At 35.7% G+C, this 23,144-nt stretch overlaps 1 protein-coding gene across 1 annotated transcript in view; it reads right to left on the reverse strand.

The window, feature by feature from the left end:
- Kif3C (Kinesin family member 3C) overlaps window positions 1-23,144 on the reverse strand; it is a 685,271-nt gene that overhangs the window by 412,166 nt on the left and 249,961 nt on the right. The gene's annotated exons all lie outside the window — the stretch shown is intronic.

Genomic DNA, 23,144 nt, shown 5'->3' on the forward strand with positions numbered 1-23,144 from the left:
ATTTTTATGTTCCCTGAAGATGGTAATGTAACATTACCAAAATAAAGGAAGTATTAATTAAAGTTTTTTAATTAATATTTTAGTATACATTGTATTTCCCTAAAATATGACAGCTTTGTAGTTTAACATGTAACTTGTCCTAATTGGAACATTTATATTTATATAGGCAATCTCCCAAGTCAATACAGTGTGATCACTGTCACCAAGTGGTATCTGAGTGAGGAAAAGGTATCTTTCCCACTCAGATATAAAAGTTACTTCACAATGGGGCCAAAGAGAATATTTTTCTGAGTTTGTCATACTTTTCTTCTTTGTTGTTTAGCATGTAACTTGTCCTAATTGGAACTTGTATACAGATGGCTACTTCCCCAGTCAGAACGGTATGATCACTATCATCAAGTGATGGTATAACAGTCACATCCTTAACTGAAATCCTTTCTGACACTATGATGACACAACTTGCCTTGGTCTCAAGTTGTTTCTTTTACATGCTGCTTGAGCAAATCATCTTGCACCAGCTCAATAAATTCTCCTTCATCCTCATCATGATTTTTCTTGGGTATCCAATTAACATTTGGATAATGATTCCTCGTTTAGTGTTCATTTGGGTAATTTGGTGCTGCTTTTCACTGTTCACTGCAAACGAACAGCCAGGTCACTATCAACACCCCACCTTACATTTCATTCTGATAGTCTCCACTTCACACTAGACAGTCTCAAATTCACTGCTCACTTCTGCACTAACTAGTTTTCTAGTGCTCCTAGTATTTGTGCACAGATATAACAAGTTACCTCCTTGATTTTTTGTATATTTATATTATATGCAGTCTTCTTGGCTCAGATGGGCAAATTTCTCTTCTTTTCCCAGACATACACAAAAAAAGTCTGCACCCAAAACAGTTCATCTGTTGACCATGCTCACTAACATTCATATATAACTATTACATCTGCACATCCTAGCTGAAATAACGTGTGCATGCCCACACACACACACACACACATGTTCAGTGTTCTCTCAAGATTATCTCCTTTCCTTGACTAACTGCATTAGGTCTCACTTCAATAAATAATTTCTCTAGGTACCTGACACCAGTTTACAGACGATTCATTACAAGAAAATTCATGCTGTGAAATATTCATCACAGAAATAATTTGCTGAAAATGTTATTTGCTAGAAAACTGAAATGATATTGCATTGATACTGTTATATGAAAAGTAAATGCAGTGCAAGAAAAATTTCACAAAATATAGTTGTATTTATGTATTATTTATTTAGATTTTAATTAGATTTTCATAATATTTTTATTCTTATACAGTGAAGTAATATTTTATTGATCGGTGAGTTTCCTAATTTCTGTTTGGTCATAAGAAAGTTCTTACTTAGATACTACTGGTTCTGTTGATGGGATATCAATATTTACGAAACTGGAATAGGGTGGTTTAGAGAGAAAGTGGACCATATTTAAGAATACTTATTATTAAATATTATTAAACTTTATTAGAATACTTATTTAAGAATAGTGAACCATTCACTATTTTTCTGCACACTTAGACACCCATCCAGATGTGACACACACACACACACACACACACACACACACACACACACACACACACACACACACATATTTTATCTGAACTAATTCAGAAGATGAGGTATTTTAGTTATTGAATATGCATGTATTTTGAAAATGGCTCCATTTTTCCTGAATAGGAAAGATATGTTGAACGCTGTTATCATTTACAGAGCTAGTTTAAAATCATAGGTGCACTTAAATATCATAATCATGATGAATAATCTCATGTTACTTTCAGCCTGATGATAGTTAGGATTATCTTCTAATATATCTAACGATTACTGTCTAGTAACCAGAAAGGATTATTATATATATTATTAAAGAGCTCAGATTTCAGAAATGACAACAATCAATAGTTATAATAATCGAGACTTATTTTTAATAAATAAAAGAACAATGTAAATGATATTATACATGAAATCTATTTTGATTTAGTTTTCATTGTAATTTTTATTCATTTTAACCTGGGCCAGAAACCTGCTCTAGAGACCAAACATGAAAACCACTCAAGCCACTTCAGGCCTCCAATAAGCAGTGCTGTGGTCTCACATCAGACGACAAAATTCATCTCTCACCTAAAAACAATTACAAACATCTATGGCCATTGCAGATTTCAAATCTATAGCTCATTGGTGCGAGAGATGAGGAATAATAACAACCGACTACAGGCTATGTAGTTGGTTGTTAACGACATGAGATTTCTGATTGCAGTTTATTTTTGAACAGTTTACAAAAGAAGTAATTATCGTATATGCCAGCATATAAGATGACTCTCAAATACTACAGAAAACCCCCTTGAAATCATGGGTCGTCTCATATGGCAAGTATAAAAAGGGAAGCTTAATTTCTTGGATGAACATTTAGATAGTTACAATACATCGTTATATAAGAAAATAGGTAGTGTTTATAAACAAATCAGATTAATTTTTTTTGTTACATAAATTTATTTAAAATATTACAATAGATGTAAGTCTTAAAAAACAAATAATAACTCATCATCATCATCATCATCATCAAATTCCTGCCATGTACCCTCAAGGGGTGTACAGGATATGACAGTACTACATGAAAAATTTACATCATTACTAACTTCCTATCTACAATTTTCCTCCAAATCAGTCTGTTACTTGTCAAGACTCCAACATTATCAGATCTTATATTTCTATCGTCTAAGGCACTTTGTACCGTATCAATCCACCTATATCTTGGTCTTCCTCTGGGTCGTTTTCCTGCCAACCTGGCAGAGAACACTTGTTTTGCTAATCTTTCCTCTCCCATTCTATTTAAGTGACCATACCATCTGAGATTAGCTCTGCTAACGCATTCCTGGATGCTGACAATGTCAAGTTCTTTCCTAATATCCTCATTTTTAATATGATATTGCCATTGATGCCATCTGTTCACAGCTCTAATCTTTCTCAGGACTCTCATATCTGCGGTCTCTAGTCTTTGGTCAAGTGTTTTACTTCTGACCCAGCTCTCAGATCCATAAGTTAAAATTGGTTTGAACACAGTCTTGTATACAGCTAATTTAGTGTTCCGACTAATTTCTTTCTTATTCCATATGAATTTATTCAATTGACTTCCCACGATACCAGCTTTGCTGATTCTGTTGTCTATTTCTATATTTAGTTTACCATCTTCAGTAAAAATTGTGCCTAAGTAGCTGAAATGTTTTACTTGTTCCACAGGTTCTCCATTCACAACACAGTTGACATTTTCAATGATTCTGCCTATTTTCATTGTCTTTGTCTTTTTATTGCTGACCTTCATACCATATCTATTACAACAGCTATTCAATTTAGTCAGAGAATCTTGCAGACTTGTAGCAGATTTATTTAGAAGTATAACATCATCCGCATAAAGCAAAGAGCTGACATTAACATCTCCAATTTTGACATCAGGTTTAATACCACATTCCTTCATAATGTGATCCATATAGATAATGAATAACAGAGGGGATAATGTACATCCTTGTCTCACACCAGATTTAACATTAAACCATCTTCCTGTACTTCCTTCAATTCTAACTGCTGACTCACAACTCAAATACAGACTAAGTATTGCTTGATATAATGCCCCATTGACACCATATAACTGCAGCGTATTGAATAGCTTCTCTCTTGGCACCTTGTCATATGCCTTTTCCAAATCGACAAAACTTAAATACAGATCTTTGTTATATTCCCATGCTTTCTCGACTATTTGTCGTAAAGTGAAGATCTGATCCTGACAGCCTCTATTTGGCCTGAATCCAGCTTGTTCTTCACCAAGCTTTTCTTCCACAATTCTTCTCAACCGTTTCTCAAGTATACTTGCATAGATCTTGCCAGGAACACTCAGCAGGGAAATACCTCTGTAATTCTCACATTCAGTTTTATTTCCCTTTTTATATATGGGTACTATTAGAGCTCTACTCCAATCATCGGGAATTCGTCCCTCTGTCCAGGCTTTCTGAACTATGCAGTGCAGCCACTGTAAGACTCTTATATAACCATACTTCAGCATTTATGGTCGAATATCATCTACTCCTGCTGCCTTTCCACATTTCAAGCATTTGATGGCTTTTTCTACTTCAAGTATGGATATGTATTCCTGACTGCATGCCTGGTCAGTGTTTTTTATCACTGTGCTGTCATCACTGCTTGTTTCATTTAGCAGTTTTTCAAAGTAATTACTCCATACTTCAAGAATATCTTTTTCTCCTGTTTTCATTTCACCTTTATCATCTCTAATTCCTTTTACAGCACTCTTTCCTCCATTCCTAAGCTTCTTCAACAACCTCCAGAATATTTTGCCACCTTCTTGATATTTATTTTCTATATTCTTGCCAAAGTCCTCCCATGACTTTTGTTTAGCTAGTTTTACACACTGTTTAGCTTTCTTACATTTGTCTCTGTATTCTGTAAGAGTAAAAGCTGACTTATTTGCCAGGAACTTTTGATATGCTTTCTTCTTTTCCTTCACTGCCTCTTTAACTTCCTGTGTCCACCAGGGAGTTCTGATTTTTTTATCTTTGCACACAACCTCACCACATGCCTCTCTGGCAGAATCAATCAATGTTTCCTTCAGAGTTTGCCACTGAATCTCCAAGGTTTGATTCCTGTTCTCAAACTCTTTCATTTTCTTTTCAATAATATTTCTGTATTTTAGTCTACAGTTTACATCTGAGAGCTGCTCAACTTTTATTCGCTTTAAAACTTTCTTACATGTTATTCTTTTCAATATGAAATTCAATTTTATCCTGCTCAAGACTAAATAGTGATCACTTCCAATTTCAAATCCTCTGTACACTCTGGTGTCCTGCACCAGGGAGAAAACATCACTATCAACAATAACATAGTCAATGAGACTTTTCTTATTCTTAGCCTCTTCTCTCCATGTGAATTTGTGCACATTTTTATGTTGGAACATGGTGTTAGTAATAACCAGTCCATGTCCTGAGCAGAAATCCAACAGATATTTGCCATTATTATTAGCTTTGCTCTTTTCTCCAATTTTCCCAAAATATTTTTGTATGTCTCACAATCATTTCCTACTCTACTATTTAGATCCCCAACAAGGACCAACTTTTCCTTTTTCATTGTGTCAGTTGCTTTTTCTAAAGCATCAAAAAATTCCTCCACTTCTACCTTAGTAGAACCTTCTGTGGGACCATAGGCACAAATAAGTCTCATTGTCCAGTTCCCCATTCTCATATTTGCCCACATTACACTACTTGAGACTGACTGCCATTCAAGAAGATTAGCCTCGTATTTTGTGTTCAATACTATGGCTACTCCTTCTTTTCCTTGATTGTTATTGCCTGAATATAACATTTTGTATTTATTGCTCAGAAAGATCTCACCAGTTTTGGTCTTTTTTGTTTCAGTCACCCCTATTATGTCGATCTGGTACTTATCTAATTCCTCAGCTAGCTCCATTTCTTTGCCATTCAGGCTTCTTACGTTGATAGTACCGATCTTTAACTCTGGTGATGTTGAGTTGGGGTTTGTTTTCAGATTTGTTCCAGTAGCTGACTTTTCGCTGTTCGCCCTGGTTCCCTGGCGAAAACAACGGGGGCCTTGTTTAACCGGGCGACGCCCCAGCCGGCATGAAATTTTGTCATGTTGTACCATCATTTATTATTTTGGTTTAACCAATAAGAATACAATTTGGTCGGCTAAATCCCAAATTGCCAGCCCATCCTCGTTCGTTCAGTATCAAAGTAGATACCCAACAGGGTGCACCACGAGAAGGTGAGGATTGGACATTAGGTCAGAATAACTATTAACCTCAATTTTCATGTTAATTTTCTTCATCATGTGTTGAAAATAGTTCTTCAGATTCATTGTTTAAATGATCGTCATATGGATCCCAGTTCGAATCCGGTGAATTGATTTCATTTTCATCGCCATCGGTGTCCCACAACAGATCATCTTCTGTACCATCCATAAGATTAGAGATATCACACTTTTTAAATTATTTTATTACAGTCTCTACTTTTACTTTATTCCATGCTTTGATCACAAAATTGCTCAACATATCAAGTGATGCAGCTTGCACAGATCCACAGTTTGTAAATGATTTTTCACCAGTCAACATCCAATTATTCCACTCTTCTCGCATGTGATCTTTAAATGTTTTGTTCAAGCAGATATCTAGTGGTTGCAATAAAGAAGTTAAACCACCTGGTATAACAGCAATTTTTGTGTTTTTATTTTCTAGAAGACTTTTAGTATTCTCAGTTAAATGACAACAAAACATATCCCATACTAATAAACTGCATTTCTTCATTATACCACCTGGTCGCATGTTTCACACATTATTTATCCATAATTTCACACCACTTTCGTCCATCCATCCTTTTTCACAAAAAATGTACAAAAACACTGAAGGAAATTTTATCTTAGGTTTAGTTTTACGTTTGAAGATGATCATTGGCTTTAACTTGGTTCCATCAGCCAAACATGACACCACAACCGTAAACCTTGTTTTTTCATGACCTGTACTTCAAACTAGCACATTCTTACAACCTTTAGACTACACTGTTTTATTGCTTATCATATCAAAGCCCATAGGAGTTTCATCCATATTTCCAATATTTGACAATAGAAATTCATGTTCGTGTCTCAACTGAATAATAAATTTATGGAAACTAGAAAGTTTGTGGTCAAGATCTGCTGGTAATTTTTGAGCAATTTTCATTTTTTGTCGTATTACCAGATTTTGTCTGTTCATAAAATGATTACACCATACTGAAGTAGCTTGAAATTCTATACTTTCATCCAGATTCAATCTTGACCATTTTAGTGCATATGCTCTAATCATATTTCTTCTAACAAGATAACCATTCTGCCTTTGTTCGAATACCCATTCTGCAATGTGATTTTCCAGTTGCGGCCATCGAGTGATCCCCATTCTCATCGCACATTTTTTCTTTGCCAATTTTTTTAAAAATATCTTCTTTCTTCCTCCATTCTCCTACCATCTTCTCGGTTATGTCAAACTTTCTTGCAGCAGCACAGTTTTAATTTTTTTTTTTTCCATTTCAATTACTCTTATTTTAAATCGAGCTTCATACCTTCTTCGTTTTGTTGCTGGTTCCGTGATTTTAAATGATAACAATTTTAATAATCTTAAAATTTAAAAAAATGCTAAATTAATAATTAATTAAAATTGGGGCTAACCACTTTTAATTAGGTTAATTCGTGTTAATACTAAATCTATGCTATGCGAAAAAATAACGGATATGCATAGATATAAAAATAACGGATATAACAATAATACCTAATGTTGCAATAATACAAGAAAGAAGAAGAAATGGGGGGGGTCATGTTATACAACCGACATAAGCTTAAAACCTAAAAATAGCCTAAAATTTAGGCCTCGTCTTATACGCCAGTCGTCCTATACATCCACATATATGGTAATTACATATTACACATTGGGAGAATGCATATATATATATATATATTTTTTTTTTTTTTTTCAGTAAAGAAGACTAAATATAAAATTTAAAATTTCTTAGTGTCATAAAATACTAGTATCGGAGGAAAAGGTAAAGACTAGTAATGCAGTCGCAGATGGCAATTTAGCTTATACTGATTTACATAATGATGATATGATGTATGTAATTTTATTATGATATTCTTTAATATAATTACTCAGAAGTGCACCTATGATCTTAAACTAGCTCTGCAAACAATAGCAGTATACAAGATGTCTTTCCTATGTAAGAAAAGTTTCAAAATACAAGTGTATTCAATAATTGAAACACCTCTCCTTCTGAATTAGTTCAGATAAAAAAATATATCACACTTGGATGGGTATCTAAATGCGCTGAACAGAAAACTAGTGAACAGTTAGAAGAATAAATATTCTTAAATATTGTGCCCTTTCTCCCTAACTATTCTTAAATATTTTATTCTCCCTAATAACTATTCACCCTCAAGGGCTCACTCTAGTGAGTACAGGAGTGACGAACCCGAGGCCTGATGCTTGACCGTGCCTTACTTCATGTAATATATGTCTGCTATATTATCTGTAGGTTGGTCCCTACTCTTCTTTCTTTATACTTTTTGTTTTCTTCTTGTTCCCCCCCTCCAATGCTATTAGAGTAATTCAAGGACTAGGGGTGAATCTGTCCTATTTTTTTTTTTTTCCTACCTTTAGTAGTGAGAGGAGTAGCCTATTCTAAGCAGTGGGAGTCTGCTAATCTCACAGATTTGAGACCATACCATAACGGTTTCCTGAGGAAGGCAATGGAAAACCACTCAGTATTATTTCCAAGAAATGTGGTAAACCCAGCAAATTTAATTTCCACAATTAGCATTAATAGAGTCTGTCAGGAAATGATGAATGTCATGCCTGACAAGAAAAAATGGGGCTTCACACATCGTTACCCTATGAAACCCCCCATATGGACAATGAGAATGAGATCCCAGGTATTGGGGAAAATAGGAATAAAATAAGACGTTCAGGAGAGAATAAGATAGGAACTATAAGAGTGACAACTTGGAACATAAGAACAATGTTGAGAGCTGGTATATTAGAGAACTTGAAGAAAGAAAGAAATGCAGAATAATATTGGATGTGGTTGGTATAAATGAAGTTAGATGGGAAGATATAGGAGATTTTGAAAGTGATGGTAATAGAATTATATATTCCTGTAGAACACGAGGAAAAAAATGGAGCAGCACGCGTTGAATGATAAGGTTAAAAATTTAGTAGAAAAAATAATATATAAAAGTGGCAGGGTGATTATGATTAAACTGAAAGCAAAGCCCATGGACATAATGACTATATAGATATATATGCCCACAAGTGACCATGATGAAAATGAAGTAGAAGAAATAACGGAAGAAGACAGAAGCAAAAGGTGTATCATCTGGATAGGTGATTGTAAAAATGGTAAAAATGGTAGCTGAAAAGGTAGGGAAGGGAATAACAGGAAGATATGGTCTTGGAAAAAGGAATGAGAGAGGCAAAAGACTTACAGAGTTTTGTAAAAGACACAAAAAACTAATTACTGGTAATACTTTCAAACTTCTACAGAGAAGTGATACATGGAAAATGCCGGGAGATATCGTAAGATACCAGATTGATTATATGTTAATACAAAACAGGTATAGAAACATTGTAAAAAGGATATTAGCATATCCAGGAACTGATGTTGACTCAGATCTATAGACCCTAATTTACTTGTTTTGGAATTAAGAATACAATTTAAGAAAATAAACAAAGATAAAAAAAAAGTAAAGGTGGAACCTAGAAAAACTCAAAAGAGATGCTGGTAAGAATTCAGAGAATTGCAAAATAAAATAAGAAACAAAGAAGAAATATATGAAGAGACTATTGATGCTAACACAAAATGGAATCAATTGAAAAACTTGATATATGACAACTACTGAAGACATATTTACTAAATAACTTAAGGAAATTACAACATATAATAGAATATACATTAAATTAAACTTTACTATATTTCCAATATCTCAGCAACATCACATTGCCATCTTCAAAGGAACTCACAATAAAGACACATGCATGCAGGCACTAAACACAGTAAATCAGAAACGAAGCGAGGAAGCTAGGTTTTCCTAAAAGTCCTGATGGCGTCCCCCTAGCGGGCTATGTAGGTATTCTTGGCTGTTGGGCTGAAGGTCTCCTGAAGGCCTCCCAAATTTGGGGCAGTCTCATGCAACCAAATTTGTTGAGGTTTGGCATGTTTCTTAGGGCTGAGGCTGATTCCATGAATAGTCTTTCAAATTTAAACTTGCTATGGTGTACTATTGTGGCTTTCTTCCACCGTATTCTATGGTGTATATCCAGAGCATGGTCTGCTAGACCAGAATGGCTGTACTGGTGAATCCGGAAGTAGTTCTTGAATACAATCCCACCAACTCACAAATTAAAAAACTCCGCAGGCTCCTTAAGAAGGTCACTTCTTGGCCTGTGAAAGTTACTAACAAATTAAAACCATATAACTCTATACCCCTCCCCCCCATATTTATGGACTCCCAAAAATACATAAAGAAAATGTGCCATTACATCCCATAGTGGATGGCAATGATTCCCCCAGCATAGAAAACCTTACACTCCAACATACTGATTTATGGTCAGTTTTGACATCTCCTCCTTATTCACAAATGTCCCACTTAAGTAAACCTTAGAGCTAATCCAAGCTAAATTTTCTCCTGATATCTCAGCCCTATTTCAGTTCACAATGAACTCAGGCTATTTCATTTGGCAGGGAAAATTCTACAAACAAATAGAGGGGATGGCCATGGGTTCACCACTCTCCTCACCCCTGGCCAATTTCTTTATGGAGACCTTTGAAGAGAAAACCTTAAACTCTACCCCACAAAAACCAACCATATGGCTTCACTACATTGATGATGTGTTCGCTATTTGGCCACATGGCTCTGATACACTCCTCTCCTTCTTAACACACTTAAACAACCAACACCCCAGAATTAAGTTCAACCTGGAAACGGAGGAAAACCACAGCCTCCGTTCCCTAGACACACTAGTCACCTATCAGCCTAATGGAACCTTGGTTTTCTCAGTTTATAGAAAATTCACCCATACAGGCAGATACATTCACTAACAATTCCACCCCCCCCTCACAACTACATGGAGTTGTTAAGACACTATACAACAGGGCTAAACTAATCTGTTCAAATGACAATGCCCTAACCTCAATACTTTCTCAGCCAATGGCTGCCCCCTCCCCCCCCAAAAAATCCAAGAAATATTGAAACCAGTAAATCACAACCCCCCCCCCTTTCCCTCACAACAAGGATTACTCTAAACCACCACCATTCCCTACATCCGAGGCACCTCGGAAAAAATTACAAGAATCCTAAAAAAACATGACTTGACCCTTGTTACAGACCATATAAAAAATTAACATCTGTTATCCGCTCCACTAAAGACAACCACTCCCCCTAGACCTACCTGGTGTATACCAGGTCCCTTGCATCTGTAAGTTATCCTTCTTTGGCCAAACAGGCAGGACAGCAAATATCAGAATTTCAGAACACAAGGACTACATCCAGTTTCACCAGTACAGCCATTCTGGTCTTGCAGACCATGCTCTAGATACACGCCACAGAATATGGTGCAAGAAAGCCACAATAGTACACCATAGCAAATTTAAATTTAAAAGACTATTCATGGAATTAGCTCGCCCTAAGAAACATGCCAAACCTCAACAAATTTGATTGCATGAGAGCGCCCCAAATTTGGGAGGCTTACATCAGTAGACCTTCAGCCCAACGGCTAAGAATACCTACATAGCTCACTAGGGGGCACCATCAGAACTTTTAGAAAAACAATAGCTTCCTCGCCTTGTTTCTCATTTACTGTGTTTAGTGCCTGCATGCACGTGTCTTTATTGCAAGCTCCTTTCAAGATTATTATTATTATTATTCTGGGCAACTCCAAGGAGTCGACAGACTCATCGAGGGAGGCCGTAACATCATGTCAAGAACAACTATTCAACATTCACACAGTATCTATCATACCTTGCCTTGAACTCATTCACGGTCGTAGCACCCACAACAGACTCTGGCAGCTTATTCCACTCATTCACCACTCTCCAAGTAAAAAACCTAGTTCTAACACCCCTGTTAACCACACTCTTGCCCAGTTTCCATGCATGGCCCCTAGTCCTCCCACCACCAGTCCTATTTTCAAAAATATCTTCTGGATTAATCTTATAGAAACCCTTCAGTAATTTGAATGTCTCAATTATATCACCCCTCTTCCGCCTATCGACCAATTTCTGTAACCCACAAATCTTCAACCTATTCTCATAAGGTTCATTCCACAGACCTGCTATCATCTTGGTCACTTGTCTCTGGATACTCTCCACTTCCTCCCATGGCAACGTGATGTTGTCGAAATATTGGAAATATATTAAAGTTTAATTTAATGTATATTTTATTGTACGTCGTAATTTCCTTAAGTTATTTAGTAAACATGTACAACCAACGTCTAAGCCTTTCTATGAGAATTACTGAACACATAGATTTTGTGGAAGGGAAAAAGAATTAAGAAGCCATGGATTGTAAATGAAATGATAAGAAAAATGGAAGAAAGTAAAAAAAAAAAAAAAGTATAGGTGGAACCTAGAAAAACTCAAAAGAGATGCTGGTAAGAAATTCAGAGAATAATTGGAAAATAAAATAAAAAACAAAGAACAAATATATGAAGAAACTATTGATACTAATGCAAAACGGAATCCACTGAAAAACTAGATATATGAAAAAGCTACTGAGGACACAGATTTTGTGGAAGGGAAAAAGAATTAAGAAGCCATGGATTGCAAATGAAATGATAAGAAAAATGGAAGAAAGAATGGAAGAAAGAAGATGGAAAAATGCAAACACTGAACATGGGGAAGAGGAAAATGCAAAGTATTTAACAATGAACTGAAAAGAAAAACTGATAAAGCAAGAGGGGGAATGGTTAAAAGAAGAATGTAAAGTAATTGAAGAAATGGATAGAAGGGGAAAATATGATAAAATGTTTGAAAAAGCAAAAGAACTTACAAATATTAAAAAGAAAAGCAGAAGAAAGCTGCCATTAGAAGATAAGTAAGGAAAATTAATTTATGATATTGAAATACACGGTGAAAGATGGAAGGAATAAATTGAAGAACTTTATGCAAAAATGAAAGCCCAGAGAAACTTGAATTAGAAGACCAAAGTGAAATATCAACAGAAGATAGAGGTCCTGAAATGCTAAAGAGTGAAGTAGAAACAGCAATTAAGGAATTAAAAAAGTGAAAAGATGAAAGGAGTAGATGGAATACCTAGTCAAATCTTAAAACAAATGAAGAACAAAGGTATAACAGAAACATGGAAACAATGCAACCTCATTTACAAAACAGGAAACTGGCCAAAAGATTTTACAGAAAATATTCTTACACCAAATGAAATGAAAAGCAATCCTACTAAGTGCAGTGACTACAGAACTATAAGCATACTCTCGCATGCCTCTAAAGTATGGCTAAAAATATTAAATTGATAACTGTATAACAGAGTGGAGTATTTTTTGGGAGCTGATCAGTTTGGATTTAGAAAAGACAGTGGAATAAGAGATTATTATTATTATTCAGGCCTCCATGGACTCAAAAGACTCATCATGGGAGGTCCTTTCTAAGAAACACAAGTCTATCAAGGCTCATCGAGGGAGGTCCCTCCTAGGAAATACAAAAGTATATCATACCACTGCTTAAATGCATTGACCGTTCTCGCTCTCACCACTCCATCAAGCAATGCATCCCATGGTTCAACCACCCTCCATGCAAAGAAACCACTCCTCACACGCTTTCTCAGTTTTCTTTCGTAACTTCCAGGGATGGCTCCTTGTCATGACACCTTCCTGCTGTTCAACCAAGCGAAAGAACTCCCCAGTGTCATCCATGTAACCACCTCTCAACAGTTTCAAAGTCTCAATCATAATCAGCCCTCCTTCTTCTATCCACCAAACTCTGCAGTCCACATTCCCTCAGCTGATCCTCATAACTAACATGGTACAGTCCTGAAACCATCTTTGTTATCTGCCTTTGTACCCTTTCCACAGTTAATTTATCCCCTTCAAATCCTGGGGACCAAATCTGAGAACAATAGTCTAAGCGTAGTCTGATCAGAGTCTTATACAATGGAATGATAACCATTTTATCTCTGCAGGTCAGTGTCCTTCTCATTATTGCAGCAATTTTCTGTGTTACCTTCACTACCATTGCAATATGTCCCCTAAATTTTAGGTTTCTATTAATCATCAAACCCAGATCTCTTCTCTCTCCTACTTCCTCCAGGTTGACTCCTCCCATAGAGTATGCGGTATCCCATCGATGTTTCCCAAACCTGAAGACCTTACATTTTGCTGCATTAAACTGACAACCCCATTCATTTGTCCATCTATCTAGCTTATTCAAATCCTCTTGCAAGGCTACCACATCTGCACTATTACTAATAATCCTTTCCAGCTTCACATCATCCGCAAACAACTGAATATCCCCTTGCAATCCACTGACAATGTCATTGATATAAAGGTTAAACAATATAGGTTCCAGTACTGAGCCATGTGAAACCCTCTTGTAACCTTCTGCCTCTTTGATATTGCTCCACCATACACAATTCTCTGATACCTATTGGACAGCCAATCTTGAATCCAGTTGACCAATCTGACTTCCAGATCCATGTGGTGCAACTTCAATATCAGCTTATCAGGTGGCACCCTGTCAAATGCCTTTGCTAAGTCTAGGAAAATGGCAATATATGCCTTTCCCTCATCTAATGCTCTTATAACTTTATCATAAAAGGCTAGCACATTGCTAAATGGAGAGCGCCCCTTCACAAATCCATGTTGACTCTCACTGATAACATTACCTTCATCTGCCCAATGCATGGTACTAACTACTTTCTCAAAGATCTTGCTAACTACTGATGACACACAAACTGGCCTATAATTTGACACTTCCAGTCTGCTACCACCCTTATGCAATGGCACTATCTTACCTTCCTTCCATTCCCTGGGCAACTTTCCCACAGCCAGACTTTCATTGAAAAGCCAGGTCAAAGGCACTGTCAGTTCTTTAGCACATTCTCTCAAAACTCGTGGCGAAATACCACCCAGTCCCACAGCTTTACTGAGATCCAAAGTACTCAGTATTTGGAACACACTCTCCTCCTGCACCTCTAAACTGCCCTAAACTATCCCTCTAGTATTACAATTTACTCGTCCTGAATGAAATACTCCAATAAAGTGTACATTGAACAATTCCACTATGCCCTCTGCATCAGTCACTCTATTCCTATTTTTATCCCACAATGTCATTCTTCCACAGTTATTTCTCCTCCTACTGGCTACATAGCTAAAAAATTCCCTAGGATTTTGCTTGGATCTAAGGGTCAATCTTTTCTCATATTCCAGTTTCGCCTTCCTTATCATACTAGTCACTCTTCTGGGCTGTGTCTTATATTCTTCATGCATCTTCTCTTCACCTGTCTCCTTATATCTCTTCCATAGCCTCTTTTTCGCATATAACTCCTATTTAATATTGTTTGTCATCCACTTTACTCCAAATTGTGTCCTCTTCTTCACTCATGGAATACAGCTTACCATTGCTGCTAACAAATATTCCTTCACAATTTCCCAAGCACTAATGATATCCTGTCCTTCTAATTCCTCCATCCACGAAACTTCCCCAAGGTGATGTCTAAGACATTATAATCACCTGCTTTATAATTACACGTGTTCCCGTCTTATTGATACTCCTGCATGTCTATTCATTTTCCAAGTCAAAACCATATGTTCACTCTCTCTCCAACTGGTGGGAGAAATGTCATCTCAGTTATTATCAGCTCTTCGGATGCTATAACCAAATCCAAAACTCTTGAAGAGTGTTCCCTCTGTTACATATTGCCTAAGACATTTGCAATGACAGACGCAATTGGAGTTGTGAGGACAACTATGCAAAAGGAATATAGAAGTAAATAAAGAAGTTTATATATGTTTCATTGACCTTGAAGTGTTTCATGTGGTGAAATGCAAAAAGCTGATGTAAGTGTTATGCAAAATAGGATTAGTTTGGAGAAACCGAAGATTAATAGCTGAATTGTATATGAACAAGACTGCCAAAATAAAGACAAAAGTAGGAAAAACTAAAAAATGTATGATTGGTAGAGGCATAAGACAAAGGATGGTAACCTATCACCAATTCTCCTCAATATATTCGGAGAAGAAATGATAAAAGAAGCAATATTAGCTAATACTCAAGATGAATTACAGCATCTAATGAAAAAATTTGAAAGTATATACAAAAAATATGGTATGAAAATTAGCACAAAGAAAACAAAAATGATAAAATGTGTGTCTAATGGCTTGTACATTTATTTTTAAATATGTTTTATATATACATAAATCTATATATAAAATATATATTAAAAAAAAATATCATCATAATCATCATCAAATTCCTGCCATTTACCCTCAAGGGGTGCACAGGCTATGATAGTACTACATGAAAAAAATTACATCATTACTAACCCCCTATCCACAATTTTCCTCCAAATCAATCTGTTACTTGTCAAGACTCCAACATTCTCAGATCTCATATTTCTATCGTCTAAGACACTTTGTACCGTATCAATTCACCTATATCTTGGTCTTCCTCTGGGTCGTTTTGTTGCCAGCCTAGCAGAGAACACTTATTTTGCTAATCTTTCTTCGCCCATTATGTTTAAGTAACCATACCACCTGAGATTAGCTCTGCTAACGTGTTCCTGGATGCTTACAATGTCAAGTTCTTTCCTAATATCCTCGTTTTTAATATGATATTACCACTGATGCCATCTGTTCACGCCTATAATCTTTCTCATGACTCTCATATCTGTGGTCTCTAGTCTTTGGTCAAGTGTTTTACTTCTGACCCAGCTCTCAGATCCATAAGTTAAAATTGGTTTGAACACTGTCTTGTATACAGCTAATTTAGTGTTCCGACTAATTTCGCTCTTATTCCATATGAATTTATTCAATTGATTTCCCACCATACCAGCTTTGCTGATTCTGTTGTCTATTTCTATATTTAATTTACCATCATCATCACTAAAAATCGTGCCTAAGTACCTAAAATGTTTTACATATTCCACAGGTTCTCCATTCACAACACAGTTGACATTTTCAATGATTCTGCCTATTTTCATCGTCTTTGTATTGCTGACCTTCATACCATATCTATTACAATAAGTATTCAATATAGTCAGAGAATCTTGCAGACTTGTAGCGGATTTATTTAGAAGTATAACATCATCCGCATAAAGCAAAGGGCAAACTTAACATCTCCAATTTTGATATCATGTTTAATACCACTTTCCTTCATAATGTGATCCATATAGATAATAAATAACAGAGGGGATAACATACATCCTTGTCTCACACCAGATTTAACATTAAACCATCTTCCTGTACTTCCTTCGATTCTAACTGCTGACTTACAACTCAAATAAAGACTAAGTATTGCTTGATATAATGCCCCATTAACACCATATGACAGTAGTATTCCCTCCAGAGCTTGTAGTATCTAAGTAAGACAGAACATTAATAAAAAAAAAGAACGTTTATATAAAAAAAAAAAAATAAATAAATATATATATATATATATATATATATATATATATATATGATCCGAGCCTCTGTAGCTCAGTCAGTATAGATGAAGTCCTTTGGTTGGAAAGACCTGGATTCGATTCCTGTCAGTGATGTGAGGAACCTTTATCTGGTCTCTTTTGGCAAAAGGTGAGTTAGCTGTTGCTATATGGAGGTAGGAGGTTTTGTCACTTGGAAACCCAGGTTTTTTGTCACCCAGAACAGGTAAACCAGCCCAATGAACACATATGGATTACAGTCATGAAGATCGCCTTTAGGGGATGCAGCAGAGGAGTGACGAACCAGCTCTATTAATTAGTTATAAGTCCCTCATTGGAGAGGGAGGGGGTGGAACATTGGAGAGGGAGGGGGTGTGAACAGATTCCTCCTTTCTGTCCTAATGGACAGAAAGGAGGAATCTGTTCACATTTTGCTTAAGCAGCTGAGGATTGTAATCTTTGGCAAAGGCAGAGTGGGAGAGACTGTTCCAAGGACAGAAGTAGATGGAATGAAAGAGCAGGCAGTGATGTTGGTTCATTGAGTTTACAAAGTGGACTTTAAAAGAGTGTTGTTTTAATGATTCTGGAGGATAGTTGAGGAATAATATTGGCCAATTCAGCAGAGCACTGTCCATGAAAATATATGTAAGAAGAGGCACAAGGTAGAAACTGAACATCTGTGAGAGAGAAATCAGAAATTAGCCAGATTGCCTTCTTCTAGATAAAACTGAGAAATCTCAAAAGGGATTTTAGTGCACCACTCCAAATATAGGAGCAATATTCCATGGCTGGGCGAATTTGGGCTTGTATAGTCAGCAGATATGAAGGTGTGAAGTAGTGTCTTCTGCAAAAAAAGTACACCTAGCTTTTTGGTGGCTGCAGAAGCTATAGTTGAAATGTGATTGTGCCAGGAAAGATTGGAGTGCAGGTCAGTCCAAGAAGAGAATTCTTTTCATCTTTGGATATCTCAGTATTACTGAAGGTATGGAAGAGGGATGCAAGTTCTTTCTTGTGAGAGACCAAACAGAAGTGAGTTTTGGTGGCACTGAAATTTACTTGTCTGACTGGGATATAGCTAGGAAATCTGAGTTCAGGTCAATGGTCATGATCTTGAGATCTTGAGAATTCTATTACTTGAGCATGACAAGGTTTGTCAAAGCAATGGATAGGATTGGAAGTGTGTGACTGCAGGTCATTTATACACAAGAGGAAGAGAGTCAGTAAAAGAACAGAGCCTTGGGTACTCCTGCATTGGTGGGGAAATCTAAGGAGAGTAAACCATCCCACACAACACATAGTGAGCGACCAGTGAGAAAGTTGGTGATCCAGTTGCAGAGTGAAGAAGGCAGACCATAGGATTTAGGCAGCTTGGAGAAAACTGAGGGTACATTTTATTTATTTATTTTTTTTTATTTTGCCTGTAAAAAGAGGACTTCAAAAACTGAAAAGTATGCTCTCAAGATCATGTAATTTCAGTACAGAAAATCTCAGTACTTATTTTGCTTTACAATCTTAGGATGATTAAAAATCATTTTCAATAAATTTTTGTTTTTGCATTTTTTTTTGTTACAATAATTTCATTAAGAAATTCTTATATAAAACAGTGTTGAAAACTTGCACTCTTTTCTGTTGCCCTAGTCATAAGTAAATAATTTGCTTACTGATTATTGCTATTTAGTGTTAAATAAAATCAAAACAGTTTTATTTAATATAATTGTAGGGTCTGGCCTGGAAGAAAAGTGAATTTTCAATCTCTTATTTCACCTTCAGCACTTATTATCTTGTCAGTTAAGCAATGGAAGGGCAGACAAGGCATCAATGTTGAGTTTTTTTTACAGCATCAGTTGGACTTTATTCAGCACTGTGCTCTACTGTTCTGCTAGGAATTTTGACAAAATTTTTAAGAAATATCTTAATTTAACAATAAATACAACACAATATACAAATAGACATAATATAGCAAAAATATACTAACACATAATACCATAATAACAAAGAAGACAATAACAAGTGAGATCTTTTGAAGCAACAAATACAAGATATTATATTCAGGAAATAAAGATCAGGCAAACAAAAGAGTAGCTATATGATGTTTATTACAAAATATGCTGATAATCTTCTTGAATGGCAGACAATATCAAGTAGAGTGATATGGGGGAACTGGACAATGAGACTTATTTGTGCCTATGGTCCTACAGAAGCAGAAGTTTCTACTAAGAAAGAAGTGTAGGAATTTTACGAGCATTAGAGAAGGTAGCTGACAATGAAAAAGGAAAAGTTAGTCCTTGTTAGTAATCTAAACAGCTCAAGAAAAAGATTATCTAATAATAATGGTAAGTACTTGTGGGATTTCTGTTCAAGATGCAGAACAAGTTATTGCTAACAACATATTCCTATAAAAATTGTGCACAAATTCACATGGAGAGAAGACACGAGAAATAAGAAGTCTCATTGACTATTTGCTTAAAGTTTTTTCACTTCATCATAAATCAAATTACAGACCAAAAAATTATACTCTTATTTAATCCTTTATCCAAGTATAAGCAAACAAAGTTTGCATGTGAAGTATCTTCATGACTGAGCTACTTGTATATAGAGGGAAATGACTACTCATCACTTGCCTTAGTATTCCATTATGCAAATCACACTTCCTTTTTTTTTTTGGGGGGGGGGGGGGGGGGCACTATGCATTATGGAAAAGCACACTACTGGGTTTGACCATTATTGAAGTAAAAAAATGTAAAGGGGTGTTCATCACGGACCTAGAGTAGTTGGTATAGGGGTGTAAGAGAGGCTGATAGTATTAGGAGAAAGAAAAGCCAGATAGAGTGTATGGGAGAGAGAAAGGTCTCAGCTATTTAATATCATCGTTTAGCCAAAGGCGATCATATTTTTCTTTTGCACCAGTCTCATGCAGATGAACAACTAAAAGACAAACCGAAACTAAAGTGTAAAGGTGACTGATAATACCCAGATGGTTAGCTTTATCTGAGTTAACTGTCTGGAGTTAGCCTTCTCTGCTTGGGATTACTCTCCGGTCATCCCTGTGGCTGACCATAAGACTACAATGAACTACGAGGACTGAACAATTTAAAAACCTCTCATAGTAAAAATAAACAGAATTTTATCTCCCGCTGGTGAATATTGCATAATGTAATATTCAATACTGTAAAGCATTTGTATGTCATATTGCTGGTTTTCAAACTGTGTTTCTTCCTAACTTTCAATAAATGGTATTTTAATTCATTAATTATCCAAATCTAAATTCTCTCCTAATGCTGACAGGTGGTAATATTGGGTAAGTGGAGAAGGGAATTCCACTTAGAAGGATCTGGAGTTCAGTTGAAATGATGAAAGAAAAATTTGGTGGGAGTCTTCCTGGTCCAGAACTGATTTCTACTTTGTTCCCTGAAGCAGAACTGGATTATGATTTGACATGTTGATGTCAAGATGTTTATTTATAAATATAAATAAATGATGTTTTATCTGAATTACCCTACTTATAAAGGAAGAAGAGATATAAATGCAATCAAGATGGGTACCAATATCTTAATTCATGTGCATGCAAACCTGGAGATTAGGATTGCAAATCTTCCATATGTCTGCTAGATGGGCATTGTCAAGACATATTTTTAACTCTGCATATCCCACTTTTCCACTTCTGGGGTGTTCTCCTATTTTGTCTAATATGGGATTTTCAACACAATTCCAGTCTCCAGCTGCTATGATGTAGTGGGGAAACCATACAGATATGGTTGCAATTTCCTGGAAATTTTCATCTAACTGCTCCATTGGATGAAGTATAAACATTTATAAATCTTATTGGACAGAAAAAATTACCAATGAAGATGTCTTAAAATCCATTGGCAAAGCTAAACATCTTTTACAAATAATCAAGAAACGAAAAACATCATATCTTGGACACATCATGAGAAACAGCAAATACCAACTTCTACAAACTATTTTGGTAGGAAGAATTGATGGCAAAGGAACTAGAGGAAGAAAAAGAATATCATGGTTTGACAACATCAAGACGTGGACAGGAAAGAGCAGTGCACAACTGCTCAGATTAACACAAGATCGCAGTTTGTTCGCCAAGATGGTCGCTGACCTTCGATAGAAGATAGCACAATAAGAAGAAGAAATCTTATTACACATCCACAGTATTTCCAGTCTTTTGTCAAGATTCTCCCTTCTGCATCCCTATGGATATTACAGAAGGAAACCAAGGAGGGTGACAAGAATAGGCTGGAGTATGAACTCCAGCTATTCCGAAACTCTAATAAGAAAGAAGTGGACATGTGTCTGTTAAAGTTTTTATATCTTTATATCTGCAGAAGTATGTTTCATGGTAAAACAAAAACCTAATAATTATAGTGTAGCATAAGTTTCCACATAGCTTCTTGTTTAATGTTTAATTTGTCAGTGGAATCCTGATGCATTTAAGGAGGCACTGCAGAAAGGAGATAATATGATTAGTACAGTGTCAGTGGAAAGGTCTTTAACTTCTAGATTTTCGATAAACCTGATGATGGCACTGCAGAAAGGAGATAATATGATTAGTACAGTGTCAGTGGAAAGGGCTTTAACTTCTAGATTTTCAATAAACCTGATGAGGTTTTCAATCTGTGAAGGAGCAATTGTGTTGCCTGCTTCTTGTAAATCATTTTCCAGTTTTTTATTCTTGATTGATTGAGTGGGATCATCAGTGGGAGACAGGCCCAGGAGAGATACTATGGTTGAAGTAATGCAGAAGTCATATATTTCTCATATGCAAGTAGTGAAATGGTATAACACCTTATTATTAAAATATGCTAAATTAGAGCTAGTTGTTGATAGTTTTTCACTTTGTTATAAATCAAATTAAAGATGTCACGAAATTATATTCTTGTTTAATCCTTTATCCAAGGGTAGGCAAAGAATGCAAATGAGATATCTTCATGACTAGGCTACTTGTATAGAAAGCAGTGGCAGCCCATGAAGTTTTAAATGGGGGTGCTGCCTATACAAAATTTTTTAAAAATTATTTTTTTCCTAATCAGTAACCAATTTATTAATAAATAAATTACAGATTTATTTATTAATAAATTGGTTACTGATTAGGAAAAAAAAAGAATTTTTTAAAAATGATTTTGTATAAATTTATTTATTAATAAATTGGTTACTAATTAGGAAAAAAATCATTTTTTTTTAAATTATTTTGTATAGGCAGCACCCCAACTTGAAACTTCACGAGCCACCAGTGATAGAAAGGCAAATGATTTCACATTAATTGCCTTAGTAACCAAGTGCAGGAATAAAATGAAGGCAGGTAAGTTGGAAAGCAAGGAGAAAAGTGTCAGAGGAGAGACATGAAGAGGGCTGCAGGTGAGCAAGGAAGGAACAGAGTAGTAAAGAGATGTGATGAGTAGAGATTCAATGATCAGTGGAATGCAAAATAGAATGACAGAAGAGTGTTACCTGAAAGAATGATAGACAGTATGACTATGGCAATTAAGTGAGGTGACAGAGTGGATGAGACAATGGGTTTGAATAACTTGAGAAGCAGTCTGAATCAGGTGCGAAAGATCTGAGGCTTATGCTTGTGGTTGTACAGCAGAATACAGAAAGAGGAAAGATAGTGTGTAACCTAGGTATGAAAATGCAGAGCTGAGGGGAAAGTGTTAAACTGTGAATGAAATTGTTTTGTATGTTTTTATTATTCATTCACATTTAACACTCAGTATTATACCATATACTGAGCAAGACTTATTTAAATATTATTTGTTAGTCCCTTGCTTAAGATTTATTATTCGTGTATTATTCTTGAATTTTATCAGTTATTATTTAATTATATAATTTTAATATACATTATGTTATTCAAAGGACTCTGTAGTAAATAACATTTATTTTATTACTTTATTCCTTCAATAATATTATGAGGAAT

The sequence above is a fragment of the Typopeltis vanoorti genome, chromosome 17, assembly GCF_054136105.1.
Source record: "Typopeltis vanoorti isolate ZY-2024b chromosome 17, IOZ_Tvanoo_1.0, whole genome shotgun sequence".
NCBI classification, from domain to species: domain Eukaryota; kingdom Metazoa; phylum Arthropoda; class Arachnida; order Uropygi; family Thelyphonidae; genus Typopeltis; species Typopeltis vanoorti.